A 19,169-nucleotide genomic window follows, 5' to 3' on the forward strand; every position below is an offset into this window, starting at 1 on the left:
GGGGGGGGGGGAGGGGGGAGGGATTTCATTGGGGAGTTATACCTGATATAAATGATGAATTGATGGGTGCTGACGAGTTGATGGGTGCAGCACACCAACATGGCACATGTATACATATGTAACAAACCTGCACGTTATGCACATGTACCCTAGAACTTAAAGTATAATAATTAAAAAAAAATAAAAATAAAAATAAAGTGGTTTTTCTCATATCGAAAAAAAAAAAAAAACCTACTGGCTGGTTCTGCACAGGACCGGCAGCCCAAGTACCTTCATATATTCCTGCTGCACTAGAGGTAACAACCCTGTACGCCATGCACCCTCACTCACATCTATGCACATGACCCTGCCTGCCTTAACCCATTCTTCACGGAGGAAACTCCAACTCCAGAATTGTAAGTAAGAGAGTTTCAAGGACCCTGCAGTGGCTATAAACAAGCGCTGTTTCCAATTTCCCAGAAAAAAAAAACAAAAAAATCTTTAAAATAAGGTATTTGGTTGATTTTCCTCTGCCTGACCCCCGTACAGCACTCTGGTTTTCATTTGTGAAAATCTAATGGAACAATCTCTGTTTTCCAAACTTCCATGATACACAGCTACTTGTCATGGTTAAAATATAATACAGCACTGGTTGGAACTTCCAGATATCCTTGTATCTTTTTCAAGCACTTCAAATTTCACTTCCTGGTGAAAATATTCTGTCTGATTCCATTCTTAGCAAACAACCGTATGCTAAAGCTTAAAGATAAAAGAGTGGATGTGAGAACCAATGTGTGTTTTCACAATGTGAAGGACGACAGGGGAGACACAACTCAAAGGGCTTTTTCTTGTGCACAGGATGGGTGGGAGAACTGAGTGCCTTTGGATCGTCCCTTATTCCATAACACCATAGCAAGTGGTGTACCCCAACTGCCTGTGAAGGTACCCAGGTGGGAATGCAATTGATTCCTACCTGTATGTTCGTGCTGTAATATTTGCCCAGTGACGTCAAGGAACAGGAGGCCATCATGCCTCCCACAAACACCCACACATTTAATGCCTCCAACCTCAGCCAACATTTCTGTTACTTCTCACTGCTGCGGGTTTCTCTTCTCTTACTTGTGCTCTTTCCATATTTTGCACATTATTTCTCCCACATATCTTAAGTTCTTGATATACAGTCCTGTTAATCAGAAGAGCCAGTTCTGTTGCCAGATCTCTATGGATATGTTACCATGTTTGGCAAAGATGAATTCTCCTGCACCTTAAGTAGCAGGCTGTCCTCCAAGAGCTTATAGCTGAGGAGGGCAGGTTCAGACCCCGTGCAAACACAGATCCATAAACTGGTCACATTTGACTGGAAAACTTGGCATAATCTTCAAACTGATGTTGCTGGGCTGGACCAAGCTACTCTCCTGCTGAAAGTTTGGGGGTTTTTGTTGCTGTTGTTCTGAGATGGAGTCTCGCCATGTCACCCAGGCTGGAGTGCAGTGGTGCGATCTCAGCTCAGTGCAACCTCTGTCTCCCGGGTTCAATAGATTCTCCTTCCTCAACCTCCCAAGTAGCTGGAATTATAGGCATACACCACCATGCATGGCTAATTTTGGTGTTTTTAGTAGAGACAGGGTTTCACTATGTTGGTCAGGCTAGTCCTGAACTCCTGACCTCAGGTGATCTGCCCGCCTTGGCCTCCCAAAGTGCTGAGATTACAGGCCACCGCTCCCCATGCTGAAAGTTTCAATGCATCCTGTACCCAGTGCAAAGGGGAGCATCTTTCATTCCTCTGCAAATAGCTTTATTGCAATTAAGGGGAATGAAAGGAATTAAGGAAGCCATTGTATAGAGTTGGTATCTGTACAGAGTTGGTCTCATCAGCTAAGCAAAGTTCAGACATACGCAGAAGGAGGCACTAGGACACTAGGATTCTGAGGCCAGAAGAATAGCACAGAGGAAAACAAACGTCAGAACATAAACAGAAAACCCAGGCAGTCTAGCGTGGCTAGAACCAAAGTGATGTGAAAGGAAATGAGACGCGACCTGGGTCAGATCAAAACTATATTCTACCAGAATGCCAGGGAAAGGGTTTGGGACCGTTTTTTAACAGTAATTCTATTTGTTAATTACTGGTGGTTTCTACCATTTCTCTGTGAAATCTTCAACTAATGACTAATGAATAGCCCTGAAATTTCAAGATCCGCCTTCCTACATGTTTTCTATTCTTACTAACTTAATCATCTCATTTCCCTCTCCCAACTGACACACTCCACAGTCCCTACCAGCTGCCTGCCTCCCTCCTCCTCTCTCTGCCAACCACACACACACACCCCTCTAGTCAAAATAGCCCAAGCTACTTATGATTATAAAACAAACTTTCAAATATTTTTACCAAAAACATTTCTTCTATATGTAACCTCCATCATTTAAAAAAGGGTAAATATTTTTGCCAGGTGGCTATATTTACCTTTCTTTAATCTCTGTTATTCTTTTGGCCATTTGTGAACACAACAGATTACTTGGCGTGTTAGTTCATGGCTTTACTGCTCATTCTCCTACCAACCCACAACTGTGCCTGTACTAGCTAGAAGCTGGTGACCACAAAACTATATTAGTTCATTAGGAGTTAATTAAAAGGACTAATAACCTCAAAAGCAGGAAACACAAATAGGACATAATAAAGATGATACCTTTAATTGATTCTACATTTATTACTCTACTTGATTGATGTTAGAATATCTTATGGTTATTGATAAAATGTATTTGATGAGTTGAACTCTCAACCCAAACATCCCATATGGACTTGCTCACAAACTACTGGATGTCTGGATCTGATCCTCATTCTGCTTTATCACTGGTAGGATGGTGAGTTCCTCCCCTGCCATTTTTTTGATCTATTTTTTTCCCTTTCTTCATGGGGAGTTTCATTTTGTCTTGCAAACCATTTGACCTCTAGTGCTTTCTATAGCACCTTCTTGCTTCTTTTTAAACATTCACATAGGTGACCCTCAGAAAGATCTGTAATACATATAAAACCTTTTATGTAATGAGTGTCTAATGTGACGAACATGATGGAATATCTAAATCTATTTTTAAAAGACTAAAGCTTAGAAACATAAGCAATTCCCATGTGTCATGACCTGTCACCAGTGAACACAATGTGAAGGAAAGTGACGAGAGTGATTTTCATTTACTTAGACGCCTGCTCACTCATTTGATTGGAATAATCCCAAGAAAACCTTGCCCAGTGGAAATTTCAAGGTTTCTATTAGACTGTAAGCATCTTGAAGTCAAGGGATTTACTTTACTCCTTTATGTCCTCCACATAACCACCTTATCACATATATACCAAAAGCAAAATAACTGCTTACTGTGAATAAGCAAATCACCATTAATTATTTTGTAAATGTATTTGTGCCTACAAAGTACAGACAGATCTATGAATAAAGTCAGCTAGGCTTTTTTTTTTTTTTTTTTTTTTTTGGAGAAGGAGTCTCGCTCTGTTGCCCAGGCTGTAGTGCAGTAACACAATCTCAGCTCACTGCAACCTCCGCTTTCCAGGTTCAAGCAATTCTCCTGCCTCAGCCTCCTGAGTAACTGGGATTACAGGAACACACCACCACGCCTGAGTAATTTTTGTATTTTTAGTAGAGACGGGGTTTCACCATGTTAGCCAGGCAAGTCTCAAACTCCTGACCTCAAACAATCCGCCCGCCTTGGCCTCACAAAGTGCTGGGATTACAGGCGTGAGCCACCACGCCCGGCCAGCTAGGTTTTTGGAGTCAAAATGGTTGAACTTTTATTATAAGTCATTCTATGAAGCTGGTTATTTTCTATGGCTAAAAGCAGTGGCTTTGGCCGGGCGCGGTGGCTCAAGCCTGTAATCCCAGCACTTTGGGAGGCCGAGATGGGCAGATCACGAGGTCAGAAGATCGAGACCATCCTGGCTAACACGTTGAAACCCCGTCTCTACCAAAAAAATACAAAAAACTAGCCGGGCGAGGTGGCGGGCGCCTGTAGTCCCAGCTACTCCGGAGGCTGAGGCAGGAGAATGGCGTAAACCTGGGAGGCGGAGCTTGCAGTGAGCTGAGATCCGGCCACTGCACTCCAGCCCGGGCGACAGAGCCAGACTCTGTCTCAAAAAAAAAAAAAAAAAAAAAAAAAAGCAGTGGCTTTTTCACAGCAGTTGGATTGAACTGGGTTGAACTGGGTTCTCTAAAACCAGGGTGATAAGATTAGTACAAATCTTCAGACTGAAAAAGTTTCTCTAATTATGCCCTTATAAATTGCAGTACACGGTTGTTATTTTTCAAATGCTGCAAGTTTTCAGGGTCTGATTCACTAGTCTTCTCAGACAGTCTGGCAAGACTTAATTTATCTGAGAGATCAACTACCAAGTGGAGAATTTCATTTAATTATATAAAAAGTAAAAAAAAAAAAAAAAAAAAAAAAAAAAAATTGCAAAACGTTTTTACCAGTCATGGTTATTTTAACATTTACTAATTTGGGTATAGTTAACATAGTTTAGGGGGAAAAAAAAAGATCATCTGTTTCTTTGTATAAAAAGCTGTCCTTAAAAAGAAAACCCCTATACATTTACCAACATTCCATATTGTTATGCTAAAATCTTTCCTACACTGAATCTAGATATACTTAGATTATTAACACCACTTCCCAAAAATTTACCTTCCAAAACTGAAATGTAAGAGATTAGAAATACTAAATCTAACAATAAAGAATTTTATTTTTATTATGACAGTGGTTTCACTACTTGTAGTTACTTTCACTGCCAAGTCAGTTTGTGGATAATTTAAGAAGTAATTTGCAATTAAGTTTTTATTTAAGTGTATCTAAGTATGCATTGAGGGCCAGGCGCGGCGGCTCACACCTATCATCCCAGCACTTTGGAAGGCTGAGGTGGGAGGATGGCTTGAAGCCAGGAGTTCTAGACCAGCCTGGGCAACACAGTAAGCCTCCGTCTCTACAAAAAAATAAAAAAAAATTAGCCGGTGTGGTGGTGTGCGCCTGTAGTCCCAGCTACTCAGGAGGTTAAGGTGGGAGGATCACTTGAGCCCAGGAGCCCAAGGCTGCAGTGAGCTACAACTGCGTCTCAGTCCTTCAGCCTGGGTGACAAAGTAAAACCTTTTCTCTTTAAACAAAAAAAAAAAAGGATGCACTGAGGCCCAATATTATCAGTTATTAACATAGGTAGATGTGCACACACGGACACACCTCACAGCAGCAGTAAAGCAAAGAACCTGAATTAGTAACTCTTACATGGTGGCATATATACTAGCAAGCATAATGAGCCCTTAACATCAATGACGAGAAAATGAATAAAGCAAGGGCACTTGTCAGACAAAAGGAGCATGACGTATCAGAGACAAATGGAGAAGGACGAAGGCTGTGTTGAATGGATGCAGCAGGAATGGAAGGCAACACTATCCAAGAAAGACCCTACCACCCAAAGGACCAAGTCTGAACCCCTTCCAGGGGGAGGCTGGTGTGGAACCGGACAGGCAGGCTGGAGGAGTGCACCAAGAGGAAGTGCAAATCCACGTGTTGAAAAGGAACCTGCGCCATCCCTGTTTGCAAACCGCTGTTGCATGCTCCTCTGGAGAAAGCCACCAGTCCAGCGCTTCTCCAACCTGACTGTGCAGGAGTCACCCGGGGAATCCAGTAATTGGTAGACTCTGTCTCAGCCCCTCTGAGACAGGGCCTGACGACCTGCAGTTCTGATGAGCTCCAGGGACGCTGCTGCCCATGGACCACACTTTGGGAAGCACTGTCCTGGAGGACAGCCTGGCCAATAATAGGCAGAGGGAAAGAGAGTTTAACAGAAAGAATATCACCTGCCAGACAGGGAACAGGAGACCTGGGCTCTTGGCTCTCCCTTTGTTTCCTGGTCTCAGGTCCTTCAGCTGTAAAACAAGAGAGATCTCTTAGGTTCCTTTGTAGCTTTAAAAACCTGAGGCAGGAAGAAAGGTCTGTGGCCTGAAGAGTTGCACCTCTTAAATCAGGGATTAAAGATGAGGACAGAGCTTGAGAGAATAAAAGGTTACTGAAGAGCTGCACATCTTCAAGGCAAGAGAGGAAGAATTTACTCATTTTTACTGGAAGGCCTCGACAAAAATACCAAATGACTTATGCCTAGGGCTATTTTTGCAAAACAATGGTCAAGTCTGGGAATAACTCAAGTGTCCATCAATAGGGGACTGACTGACTGAAATTCCGTCAGTCCATAGCAGGGAGTTAAAAAAAAGACAAGGGAATTCTCTGTATACTGACATTGAGTGAGTTCCAGTATACAGCGCTAAGTGAAAAAAAAAAAAAACAGGGCTCAGGACAGTATATACCACGTGCTGCTTTATGAGTAAGCGAGAATACAAATATGTCCATACTCTTTCCAAAAAGGGCAATGGAGGAGGGATAACCTCAGAACAAATAAAGGCAGTTACCTATAAGGGGACAGGGATGGAAGGTGGCTTTAATACAAGAACGTAATAAGAACATAAACATAAACATATACTATGTATCAAGTTAGTGGTGAACTCATATAGGGAAACATTACTTCACCTGACTTTGAAATCTGTTTTTATCATCATCCCTGACAGTATATGCTAAATAAAAAAGGACTGCCAAGAAATATTTAACTGCCTTTAGTAGCAATAAAGATAGCAAACTGTTAACAATGGTTGAAGCTGAGTGATGGGGTTTCATTATGCTGCTGGTTCTCAGGTTATCTTTTAGTATATGTTTGAAGAATAATTTAAAATAGCTTTCCAAATCATCTTCTGTTTTTATTTTGTTTTGTTTTGTTTTGAGACAGGGTCACACTATGTCACCCAAGCTAGAGTGCAGTGGCGTGATCTCAGCTCACTGCAACCTCTGCTTCCTAGGTTCAAGCGATTCTCCTGCCTCAGCTTCCCAAGTAGCTGGGATTACAGGCACCCACCACCATGCCCGGCTAATTTTTGTATTTTTAGTAGAGATGGGGTTTCACCATGTTGGCCACGGTGGCCTCAAACTCCTGACCTCAAGTGATTCGCCCGCCTCAGGCTCCGAAAGTGCTGGGATTACAGACGTGAGTCAATGCACCAGCCTAATCTTCTTTATCTAACATTAACATACACACACTGAACAAGAATACAAGGTTTGCAATGAAGACAACCTTAGTCCACCAAAAGTGAATATCAATATATGTAAGATCTAAGATACGAGCAGGTAAGAAGGTGGGGAAGTGGGGCCACATCTGACTCCTACTGCAAAGTAATAGATTCAGCATCTGTACAGACCTCACTGTATTCAAATACATTTTACATTATTTCATTCTGTTTTCATAACAAAATTGCAGGATAACTACTCTGCCCACCTGTAGCGAAGGGAAGTGACTCAAATTGATTCCAGCTCAAGTTCTTTAATCTGCAAGTCCAGTGCCTTTCATACTGGCCCTTCTGGTAGCCCCACTAACAGGAGTGTGGGGCAGGGTTCACGAACCTAAAGCCAACAATCTCCAGTAGTACTTTAAAAATTCATGCTAATTTTTAACTTCACTCCATAACGTATCCACATTATCTTAATATGAAAACAGTGTATTTCACGACTTATCATCAATTAAAATAGGGCCTGCATATGTATTGTGTGGCTTTATGGACCCAGAAGCCACAATGACTTATTCTGATTATCAGAGGCATTAAATGGCACCAGCCTCCCTGAGGCAGTGATAGCTGTCACCCAGCAAAAAATGGGACAAGTCCCATTGTCCAACTAGGACATTGCTGGTAGCATTTCCAGTTGACAGTATTTCAACTGGCACCTACATATACATTTTCTGCTAATGTAACTTTTTAAACCTGAAAATTCTGTCTAGTCTTTTAAATATACCACCCAGAAATGAGTTAGTGAGTGCAATAGAAAATAAATTAAAATCACATAGTATGGTTTGAAATGGTTCAAAATTATCTGGGCACATTTTTGAAAGAGCCATTTCATGGCTACCCTGAGCAGAGAGCTGAGATAACAAAGAACATACCTTTGCAGCAGCCTATTTCAAAGAAAAAGAAAACAATAAGATTGGCTACTATATCTGTTAACAAAATGGCAACAATTTTGTGCTTTTTAAATAAACTTTGCTTCAGACTTAGAGAATTATTACAAAGATAAGAGAGAGTCCCCATGTCCCCCGAAGCCAGTTTCCCCTATTTTTAAGATCTACATTGTTCAGGACATGTCTCACAATTAAGGCATCAAAGTTGGATTTATTAACAAAATTCCATACTTTATTTCCATTTCCTCAGTTCTTCCCTAATGTTCTTTTTCTTGTTGCAAGATGCAATTTTCTTTCCATTTAAATTCAACCATAGGAAGGCTATTAAGCTAATAACAAATTCAGGCCTAAAAGGCTAAAATGCTTCTCAAGGCATCCTTAGCTAAAGAAAAATGCAGATGTTGGATGAAATACCAGTCAGCTCTTCAACAAACCAACCTTCATCTATATAGCCTCAGAATCACCACTTTAGAGGACTTAAACTTAAACATGGTCTCGAACTTCTGGGCTCAAGCAATCCTCATGCCCCAGCCTCCTAAAGTGCTGGGATTATAAGCGTGAGCCACTATGCCTGGTCTTCCACAGCATTTCGTATTTGGTCAGCCAGTACCAATGCTTTAGGCTATGTGGCAGGTGCCATCCTGTGTGGTGTAGAAAGTAGACCAGCACCCAGGCCTCTACCCACTAGATGCCTACCAGCTTTACACCCCACTCCCTCGAATATGACAACTAAAACTGTCCCCAGATAGAGTCAAATGTCCCTTGTGGGAGAGAAGGCAAAACTGCCACTGGTTGAGAACCACTGGCTTTAAGCAATTCATAATATGGATAAATATAACAAAATTTCTACAGCAACGTAAGAAGATGTCAACGTGGATTAAACACCTATTTTTAAAAATCTTTTATTAGACTATATAAACGAGTATGTGTTTTAGAAAATATAATCAATACGAAAACTAAAAAAGGCCGGACGTGGTGGCTCACACCTGTAATCCCAGCACTTTGGGAGACCGAGGTGGGCAGATCACCTGAGGTCAGGAGCTCGAGATCAGCCTGGCCAACATGGCAAAACCCCGTCTCTACTAAAAATACAAACATTAGCTGGCGCCTGTAATCCCAGCTACTTGGGAGGCTGAGGCAGGAGAATCGCTTGAACCTGGGAGGCAGAGGTTGCCATGAGCGGAGATTGTGCCACTGCACTCCAGACCTGGGTGACAGAGCGAAACTCCATCTCAAATGAATTAACAAAAAACAAAGAAGCCAAATCATAGTTTTTCCTGTCAACTGTTATGAATTAGTGCTTTGTAAAATAATAAATGTATTGTATAGGGTTAAGAACTCCATAGAAACAAGGAATTCAAATCAGAAATCATTCTTAACCCTTTCCATCCTAGGATTCTAAGGTAAACATCAGATTCTATAACTAGCAGCCAAAACAATAAGCATGAGGCAGAACTTGGTCTGGGAAAGAGGCCAAGATGGATAACCCATGACCACTGTGTGTCCCCAGCTCCCCCACACTCCACCTTAGAGGACCATGGAAACACTGTCCAGGGATCCTTTTGCCACCAGCAATTTAAACAGACCCCATTCCTTAAAAGAAAATTAGGGCCAGGGAGTAGAAAAGATCCACATGGGAAGGACATGCCTGATAAACGCTTCAGGCTGATGTCCCCAGCTTCTCATATGTCACTCTGCTTAATCTGGGATTGGAGGTGGCAAGAAATAAGCCAATAATCCACAGTTCTCAAGGGAAATCTGATAGGCTGCAGGATGGTGCCAGCCAAGTTTTTAAAAAGTGATTTTAAAAGTTGTCTCTTAAAATAAATTTTAAAAAAGGGCCACCTCTCACTTTTGCAGCTCTGAAAACTTTTTTTCATCTCTGCAAAGGTCTCAACATAAACAGGTAGAAAAACCACCATCACATACCCAGGTCAGAAGAAAGGGCTAACTTTACCTAGCCTACAGCTACTAGGCCACCCAGACAGCTCTTTCCTTTATGGACGGGTACCAAGGGGTGTCCGAGCAGAAAGGTGAAGAAGGCAGGTCGGTGCTGAAGAGACCCAGGCCATTATCACTTGCAGGTGAGAGCCTTTGATCAGCTGCTGCCACCCCCACCCCCACCCCCACCCCCATGCACTGGAGACAGTGTGGGGCAGCGCCTTCCCTCACGCAGGCTTAGGGGAAAGGCTCACCAGAAGGTCCTCAGGTTTTAGGAACCCTCAAGCCCTCCACCCAACAGGCTGCTCTGTGATTGCTCTCTTCTGCTGAACAGCTTTGGTTCCACCCCATCGGTCTCAGCCCAAATTCCATCCAAGGCAAAGAGAGCATATAAAGAGAAAACTGGCCATGCCCAGTTCCTACAGGTGGGCAGGTGGCTGGCAGGCAAGGGATCACATGGAAGGACCATGGAGCTCGGCCTGTACACACTAACCCAGCTCAATGTTAATCAAGGCAAAGGATCATTTACATTTAAGATCATTAACCAGGTGCTTGGGTCCCTTGGCAAGAGCTGAGCGTTTACAAGCTGAAAAATGCATCTGGATTAAGGGGCAGCCTCTTGTTGCCAAACACAGGTTTGGGTAATTTCAGGAGAAGGGCACGTCAATGGCAAGAAGGAGCAGAAGCAAACGGGGGTGTCTCAGGAAGGGGCCCCGTTTCCTTCTTGCAAAGCTGCTCCCACCCACAGCCACACTCCATTCCATCAGGTTTATGTGCTGTTCTTCCTTGTCCCTTATGGGGTAGAACCATCACCTTGCGTGCAAAGCAGCTTACAGGTAAGGAATTATAAACAGGTTAAAGTTTATGGCATTTGTCTTGCCAATTTTCCATCTCTCAATAGAAACATCTCCTTTTAAGGTGATGGCCCAGGCTCTACCATGGCAAGTCCCACCCAAAAAGGAAGGCACTTCCCTGTTCACTAAACCACTTTGCTGTTCCTCCCACATCCAAGGACCCAATGCCACACAATTCTCAAGCACAACAAGGAGTTGCCATCAAGCAAACAAGGCCAGAAGTTCCATTTCACACATGACCAACGGCCACGGTTTTCAAGATTTCTGGCAAATGTTCTTTCTGACATGTTCAAGTTGCTGCACATGCTCAGTGCCCTGCTCCTCACCATCTCCTCTTCCCCCTCATAAAAATCACCAGGAGCTCCCGTCTCAGCCTTTGTCTGTGGCAGCCTGAGACTTTCTCACTGTTTATATAGAATCATCCAAAAAGAGCAGGCACTGCCCTGGTTTTCTATTCCAGCATTAACCTAATTCAATTTTCCTCAAGTTATATGTTTACCAGAGAGTATTACCTGTGGCTGATGTAAAAAAGAAAAAAAAAGAGAGAGAGAGAACAGAAAAGGAGAGCCCCAATATCCCTGGCTAGTAAGATTAGGTCAAAGAAAAAGACAGATTAATTTCTACGTCATTTTTAATGGCACATAACACCGGTAGTCTTTAACTTAGAGTAAAGGAAAACTAAGTGCCAGTTTCATTTTCTCTTAAAGGGAATAAAAGTTTGTATGTTTGAGGGCTGAAGAATGTAGGAAAAGACAATGAGTAAAGATTAAGCACCTCATTTACAATTTTTTAAAGTTCCTAACTGCACGTTTATCCATATAAGAGCAAAATCATTTAATCTGTGTGAATAAATGTAAAAACTCAAGTTAGGGGCCATGTGACTCATCCCCAGGTATTTCCTGTAAAGGTTATAAAACAAATGAGAAGGTGTGTGTATCCCAGGAGGTGAATCTAAAACAATAGAGAAGTATGTTGTCCCATCATGAGCTGGCTGATTGCATTAGCTATGCTCTAAATTGAACTTAATTCACAGTGAAGCCTAAAAAGAATCAAATTTTAAATAAAAGATCTGTCCTCTCTTCACCTGAGGTTTTGAACTCAGAAATTTAAAAATTTCTGAACTCTACATGACAGATTCCTTTACAGTGTCTATTTTTTGACATTTCAGGAACACAGTGATGACAAATGCAGTAATTTATTCATAAAAGGGGGGGGAGAAGCACCAGAGCAATATCTGTGTAATTTTTCACTGCACCACCCTAAAGAAAAGAGGTTGCAAACAAGATGCCACAGGTTAAATACATAAATAATTAAAATGTTTTCACTGTGTCCCTTTTGATTTTGAAGCATGCAAAAAATGTCTAATGGACATTTTAAAAAGAAAGCAAGCAAGTTCAAGTAATTCCCCAAATCCTGCACATTTGGGTTAAAGCTAATGGATTCACGATAAGAGAACCTTCTCCTGAGGCTGTGGGCACGAATCGAGTAATAAGGGGAATGGAACCTTCGGTGGCACTTACCAGATTCCAGGCAGGAGGAGCTCGTCTGAAGTAGGGAGAGGAGAGAGAGGCAGGTCTAGATGCAGATGGTCTGTTTCCCCTAACAACAGCAACAGCAGCGGTGAGGAGAAATCCTGGTCTCTGCCAGCCCCCGGCCAGGTAACCAACAGCCTGGAGCGGGAGGCACCGCGTGGGGAGGGCTCTGCAGCCGCTCCTGTCCAGGTAGGGCCCCGCGCAGCCACCCACCCAGGCACCCTCGCGCTGCTGAAGCCTGTCTGGGTTGGAAGCTGCTGCCGCCAATGCCTGCCTCTCTCGAATCGGGAGCAAATTCAAATGTGGGGAACAAGGAAGTGCCTCATCAGAGGCAGCAGAGCCAATGACTATAGGAGGAACTTCGTGTATTCAAGAGACACAAAAAAGCAATTCAAACCACAGCCCCACAATGCTGCCCTTGCAGCAAAACAACATCAGGGAAGTTATAACAGCCAGCTTGCCATGAGACGTGTATACCTGGCTTGGCTCAGGTGACCCTGGAGCCTCAGGGATCCATCTGAGGTGTATGGAATGCCCCTTTTGGAGTATCAGTGGCATCTTTTCCTAAATGTCCATAGCAATGTTAAAAAGAAATATATTCAAGGCAATAAGGAAACTCCTTTAGATACTTCTGTTTAAATAACTGTCCCACTGTCCTCACATACAAGGCATGAGCCTGTGTTTTCATCAGCCAAAACTAGCTTTGGATCCCATCTCCACTAGCTTCGTGACATCCAGCAAGCTTCTCGACCTATGCCACCTTCGTGGTTCTTGTTTCTAGAAACAGCCTTGAAACCTCCTTCACATGCTGCTTGGGACCACAGGTCCCGCAATCAATGTGCTTTGGCCCTTTTTACATTTCCTTGCCTTTCACAGTTGCCTGTGGCTCTAAAAGTATTATCCTAAATCAACCAGTCACCCCTTTCACCTTCTCTCACTTTAAAAATGGATCCAGTGCATACCCAAAAGCAAAATATTTTCCTCTTTACTCTCATTTTTTTTAAAACTAATGTCTCCAACAGGTTAGGGAGGCCAATTTCTTCTGTTTAAAGTTCCGTGTAAATTCTCACTTCAAGGCCCCTTTTAAGAGCCAAGAGTGTTGAGGAAAAGAAAGGCTTTATTGAGCCAAAAGGTCTTTTTCTTGAATGCTTCCTTTTAAAAGGCAATTATTTCTTACAATGGGAATTCACAGCGTACTTATATTACCATTCCCCCATACGAAAAGAACGACCAGGGCATGGGTGACCGGCACAACACTTATCAAGTGACTGTCCATGGGAGCGGGAGATGCAGAGTCCCACCTGGGCCAAGAAGTCGCATCACCATCTGCTGGTGGCTCCTGCATTTTACAGTCAGGAGCCCTATACCACCTTCCATCTCCGCTGTAGCAGGCAGCCCATTAGAATTCCTACTTTATTACATAAACTTTCTGACGGCTTAGTCTGGCTGCTCAAGGACCACTCTCATTCTTCCCCACCGGATCTTCTTTCCAACCTTCACTCTTTCCCATAGACTCGTAATCAGGCCACTAACGACAGCGGGGAGCGTAAAAGTTCTCCTCCCTACCCATCTCACGTGATACAGTGACAAAGAATGAAATTCACAACACACATGGAGAAAAGGAAAACAAAGAACCAATCCTTCCCCAGAACGGAACAGCTAAGAGCCAACGCTACTGAAAAGCATGGGGCAGGCATCTCCACCGAGTGCAGGGAAGAGGCCAGGTGAGGACCCAGGAAATAAATCTTTGAGCTGGTCCCTGACCGGTGAGCAAGACTTAGCTGAGCTCAGGCAAGCTGTTCTGTGTGGCTGGAGTAGAGAATATATTGGAAATCAGGGAGGTCAAAAACAATGAACAGGAGATATTGGAAGAAATGTTCCTAATCACTTCAATCTTCCAAGACCTTCATCCATCCCTGGTTAATATATCTACGTCCAGCAGGGTCTCAGAAGCAGATGCCAACCTGAGGGGAATATTTACCAGATGACATGAAGGCTGTGGGAAAAAGAAGAAATCGGAAAATTCATTATTTAAGTGGTGTCACTAGGATACTCCCTAAAATGATACCAGTAATTTCTAAAGAAGATCTAGGGGGAAGAGAATAAATCTGGGTTTTACAGGCAGCTGTGAAGAGGCCTGGGTGACCAGCTGTGCCACAGCTGGCAAATGTGTCTACACATAGTAGTGGCATCTGTTTGCAGTATGACAGGAGAGGGTGCCTCTTTTAGGTACAAAGGAAGACAGGAATTCTCACAGAACTTCATACTACATAGAAGGTCCTGTCTCTTACTTCCATTACCCCAGTATATTATTTGCAAGTCTGTGAAATTAAGTATATGATTGGTATTTAGTTTAATTTTATACCAGAATAATTCAAAAGGTAAATTTCAGTACCTTCTGCCTTCCAATCAGATGTACATTCTCATATATAAAATATTACAAAGAAATAGCTCCTAAATAAAATGACTTAAATCAAGAAATACAGTCTCACATCTGACCTCATCCACATCCTATACACTGGCCTTACTCTCCTCTTAGCCACCTCACTGTAAAAACCTTTGCAACTGCCACAGGTGCATGCCCAAAACCATACAGGTTATTGTGCTGTGTTGGAACATGATCACATCAAACCAGGATATCAACTGATATTTAAATATTTTAAATTAAAATATCAATTTAAAATGATAAGAAGTGAAGCAAGCAGGCAGAAAGACAAGTCTATACATTAAAGGATCTCTCTCTCTCTTTCTTTTTACATCTGGAAATCTGGAAATCTATGGCCCATGTTCAAGTGCCAGGCTCAGCTCAAATTAGCAAGTGATGATAAATTCCTGGAGGCCTAGAACTCTGTGTTCTTCATCTCCCAGTACAGTGCCTTTCAACATAAAATAGATGGTTGCTGAACTCCCCTGAAAGAAAGAGACAAGTACCTGTGGGCTGCATCACCACCAGCTAACGCAGCAGAAAGCACTGATGCTTGTGTTCAGCTAGGTAGGAAACCAACCATGTAAGCAGTGAAAAGCATGTCAAGAGAGCTAGTAAAAACCATTAAAGTGAGTGGTAAACTGTCAAAAGGCAAACACGAATCACTAAACTAGAGAAGCCAGGAGTCAGGAGACCTGAGAACTAACCCTAACGATGCCCTTAAACACCCTCTTTGATTAAGACAATTTAATATCTTAACCTTTGAGAAATCAGCAAGCCTGTCACAAGACAGGCAACAGAAACTTCCCTGCCACTGTCTCCCCTTGTTACCAAATTAACGATGGCACCTTACACACAGTCAATAGTGCCTCAGAACCAAGAAATCATTTCTGATCTTGAACAATGCATTTAATGTCTATATGTTGAGATGACAGCTCCTTGTCACACGGTTTAATGGTCCAGGCTCACATATTTAGGAGACCAGGATTGAAAAGCCAACTCAAATGCTATTGTCATTAAGTTTTTTAAAATTATTATTATTTTCTGTTGCTCAGGCTGGAGTGCAATGGTGCGATCTCAGCTCACTGCAACCTCCAACTCTCATGCTCAAGCCATTCTCCCACCTCAGCCTCCTGAGCAGCTGGGACTACAGGTACATGCTGCCACACCAGGCTAATTTCTGTATTTTTTGTAGAGACGGGGTTTCACCGTGTTACCCAGACTGGTCTCAAACTCCTGAACTCAAGTAATCCAGCTGCCTCAGCCTCCCAAAGTGCTGGGATTACAGGTGTGACATTAAGCAAGTTTTTATTAAGCTTGTACCACGTACCCTGTCAGCACTGGGGTTCCCCAGATTGAACCCCAATCCCAACATTGGAGTTTTCCAGATTGCTTCCCCTTGAAGCACTGGGTTTTCTCAGATCAGGGCTCACCTCTCACTGCCCACCAGGTATAACTTTTCTGAAATAACCAATTATATGCCTATTATCTGTGCATGCAATTTAGCACTTTGGTTATACACTGAAGGTGGTAGGAGTATATATGCTGGTTATACACCAAGTTCTAGCTTAATGTGATTGTTCTGTAATAAGACTATGTCGCCGATAAAATATTAAGTTGTACATACCAAGGCCAATGTCTTTTTTTTTTTTTTTTTTTAGCAATTTACCTATTACAGCAGAGCCAAGCTGCAGGTCACCTGAGTCCAGGGAACTTAGCTGCAAAACCCAAATAGAAATAAACGTCTGGATTCTGAAGTAGAGGCCACCAAAAGCCAGGCCCTTGATCTCAGAGCTTCGTTAACTGACTGTAACACAGTTCTGAACAAGCTTCATTACTGAGCTTCCCATTACAGAGATTAGGCTTCTAATCAGCAATACAGCATGTCAAATCGCATTACTGTCTCTTCTATAGGAACCAGACACACCAAACACACCAGAAAATGTAGTGACAGTGGGGTTATTCATTGATACAAATGGCAATTAAAAATTTCAGCCATTATAATTATCAATAGTCCACTTAAAAATCAGTTTAACTTCTTTTTATCACTAGTTTTTGTTTTTCCTTTCTTAAAATATTACATTTTTAGAGACAGAGTCTCACTCTGCCTGCCACCCAGGCTGAAGTGCAGTGTTGTATTCACGACTCACTGCAGCCTTGACCTCCCAGGCTCAAGCAATCCTCCCGCCTTAGCTTCCTGAGTAGCTGGGGCTACAGGCACACACCACTCGCCTGGCTAACCTTTTAACATTTTTTGTAGGTATGGGGTCTCACTATGTCACTCACTATGTTCAGGATAGTCTCGAACCCCTGGCCTCCTAAAGTGCTGGGATTTTAGGTGTAAGCCACCATACCCAGCCTTTTTATCACCGTTACATCTTCTATTTGAAGGTAAAAAAAGATGGATTTAAATAATGGAGGTAAAAGGTAAACTAAGAAGTATAAATCATAGGTTCTCACTCAAAGAGGTAACTTTAATATCTAAATCTAAAATAAACCCTTCCAGTAGTAAATGCAATACAGGTTCTTCACAAGTGTATATACATATCCTGTATACAGACACATGAACCCATATATATATTTACTTACAAGAAAAGAAAATGCTCATGAGCCCGCTTCTCTGAGGTAATGTTACTAACACATTAGGGCATTAATACCCTTTCAGACCTTCATCTATTTTTCTGCATTATGTGTTTCCTATAAAAAGATGAGATCAAATTATACAAACCAATCTACAACTTACTTTTCATTCTATGTTATAAAATGTTTCTGTAACATTAAATACTTATCTGCAACATCATTTCTAATAGCTTTATACTATTCCATTATAAAGATAAACCATTATTAAGCTAATTTAGGGTGCTTCGACTTTTTCATTATAAGCAATGCTTCATCTTAAGAGCTAATTCTTTAGGTATATGATACACGCATACTCTCTTTGGAGACATAAGGATAAAATATAACTTCAATACTTCCTTAGGAAGAGTTCCTTTGAATGAAGTGTGTTTGCTAGATCAACAGGCACGCATGCTCTTTTTTCTACATATTTGATACTTTAAACAATACGTTAATTGAAGAAAATTTAGAAATTCAGGAAAAGCAAATATAATTTATACTCCTACCACCCTCACATAATGTTAATAGTCTACATACCCTCTCCAGTCTTTTCCTAATTTTCCCTAAAAATGATTTGGAATACTTGGTTTGCTTTTACTGGAGTTTTAATTCTTTTTTAGAGAATTCCACATAAGAGATTCCATTTACCTACTTTAAATTTAAAACATGAATCGTAAAACTCTCATTCAATAAAGATAAGAAATAAAAGATACTTGACTTCTGCTGGATGGCCTAGTGTGGAAAGAGGAAGGGATGAAGTAAGGAGAGAAAGCTGGGGATGGAGGAAAGGCGGAGGGATGGAGGTGTGCCCACCACCGCTGTGGGCTACAGGCTTCACTATGAGCTATCACTACCTCTGAAGTCACTCAGTGAACATTAGTTACAACAGACGAGTTCATGTAAAGAAAAAAGCCAAAACCGCTGGCCAGAGAGGAAACCACCCCGGGCTGACCAGGATGTGTGCAAAGCCCCACCTCAACACACCTGAATTCTGATTTACACGTTCGTTATTGGACTTGAGGGCTGCTAACTCCTTAAGCTAGAGGCCAGCAGATGCACTTATTCTGAACTTGGACAGCCCCCTAGAGAGCCCAAAACTCACACCAGTCTAGCCGTACAGGCTAAATACGCCCAAAGCAAATCGAAGGTTTTAAAACACAGCCATTTATACTCTAGGCTCATTGTCTGTAAGTTATTTTCTTCCTCCAGGTGTATGATGTCAACTCCTGGGGTGTAAAGGTCACTACCTGTGGTTTGGGTTTTGGAAAAGATGTACCCCAGAGCACACCAGGGCTATGGAGTTCAAGTGCGGAATGCACCAGATGGGGCTGAACTTTTAAACACAAAAGATCCTGTTGCTGCCTTTCAAACAGCAGGCTTAGCAGACAGAGAGAAAGGCAGCCACGATCTGACGTGGGCTTTATAAAGTCTAAAAATAGGCACCTGTGGCAGAATGGTTTCTTTAGAGAACAATTTTAAAGATTCCCAGGAGGTGTCAGCTGTTCACCAGATATTGGATGAGGACAAAGTCTTTCTGAGCTGTCAGGGGATTGCAAAGCTCACGGTGAGGGCACCCGAGACAGGTGAAGAAAAGGTCTTGGTTCAGAATCCTGCTCGTGACAAAGCGGCCTGGGAGAGAAGATCTCTGATGCAGGAAAGCAGCACTCAACTGGAGCTGAGAATCCACTCCTAGCTCACTCAACTGGAGCCGAGAATCCACTCCTAGCTCACTCAACCGGAGCCGAGACTCCACCCCTAGCTCACTCTACCGGAGCCGAGAC

At 42.4% G+C, this 19,169-nt stretch overlaps 1 protein-coding gene across 2 annotated transcripts in view; it reads right to left on the bottom strand.

Moving 5' to 3' along the window:
- Nucleotides 1-19,169, bottom strand: part of NEDD4L (NEDD4 like E3 ubiquitin protein ligase) — a 374,753-nt gene that overhangs the window by 200,286 nt on the left and 155,298 nt on the right. Inside the window, exon 1 of one of the 2 annotated variants that reach the window (XM_023218345.2) lies at nucleotides 12,336-12,666. The exons of the other annotated variant lie outside the window; for it this stretch is intronic. The gene's annotated coding sequence lies outside the window, so the exon portion shown is untranslated. Of the gene's footprint in view, nucleotides 1-12,335; nucleotides 12,667-19,169 lie in introns of those variants that run through there. 2 annotated transcript variants of the gene reach the window in all.

Source organism: Piliocolobus tephrosceles, chromosome 18 (genome assembly GCF_002776525.5).
Source record: "Piliocolobus tephrosceles isolate RC106 chromosome 18, ASM277652v3, whole genome shotgun sequence".
Classification (NCBI taxonomy): Eukaryota; Metazoa; Chordata; class Mammalia; order Primates; family Cercopithecidae; genus Piliocolobus; species Piliocolobus tephrosceles.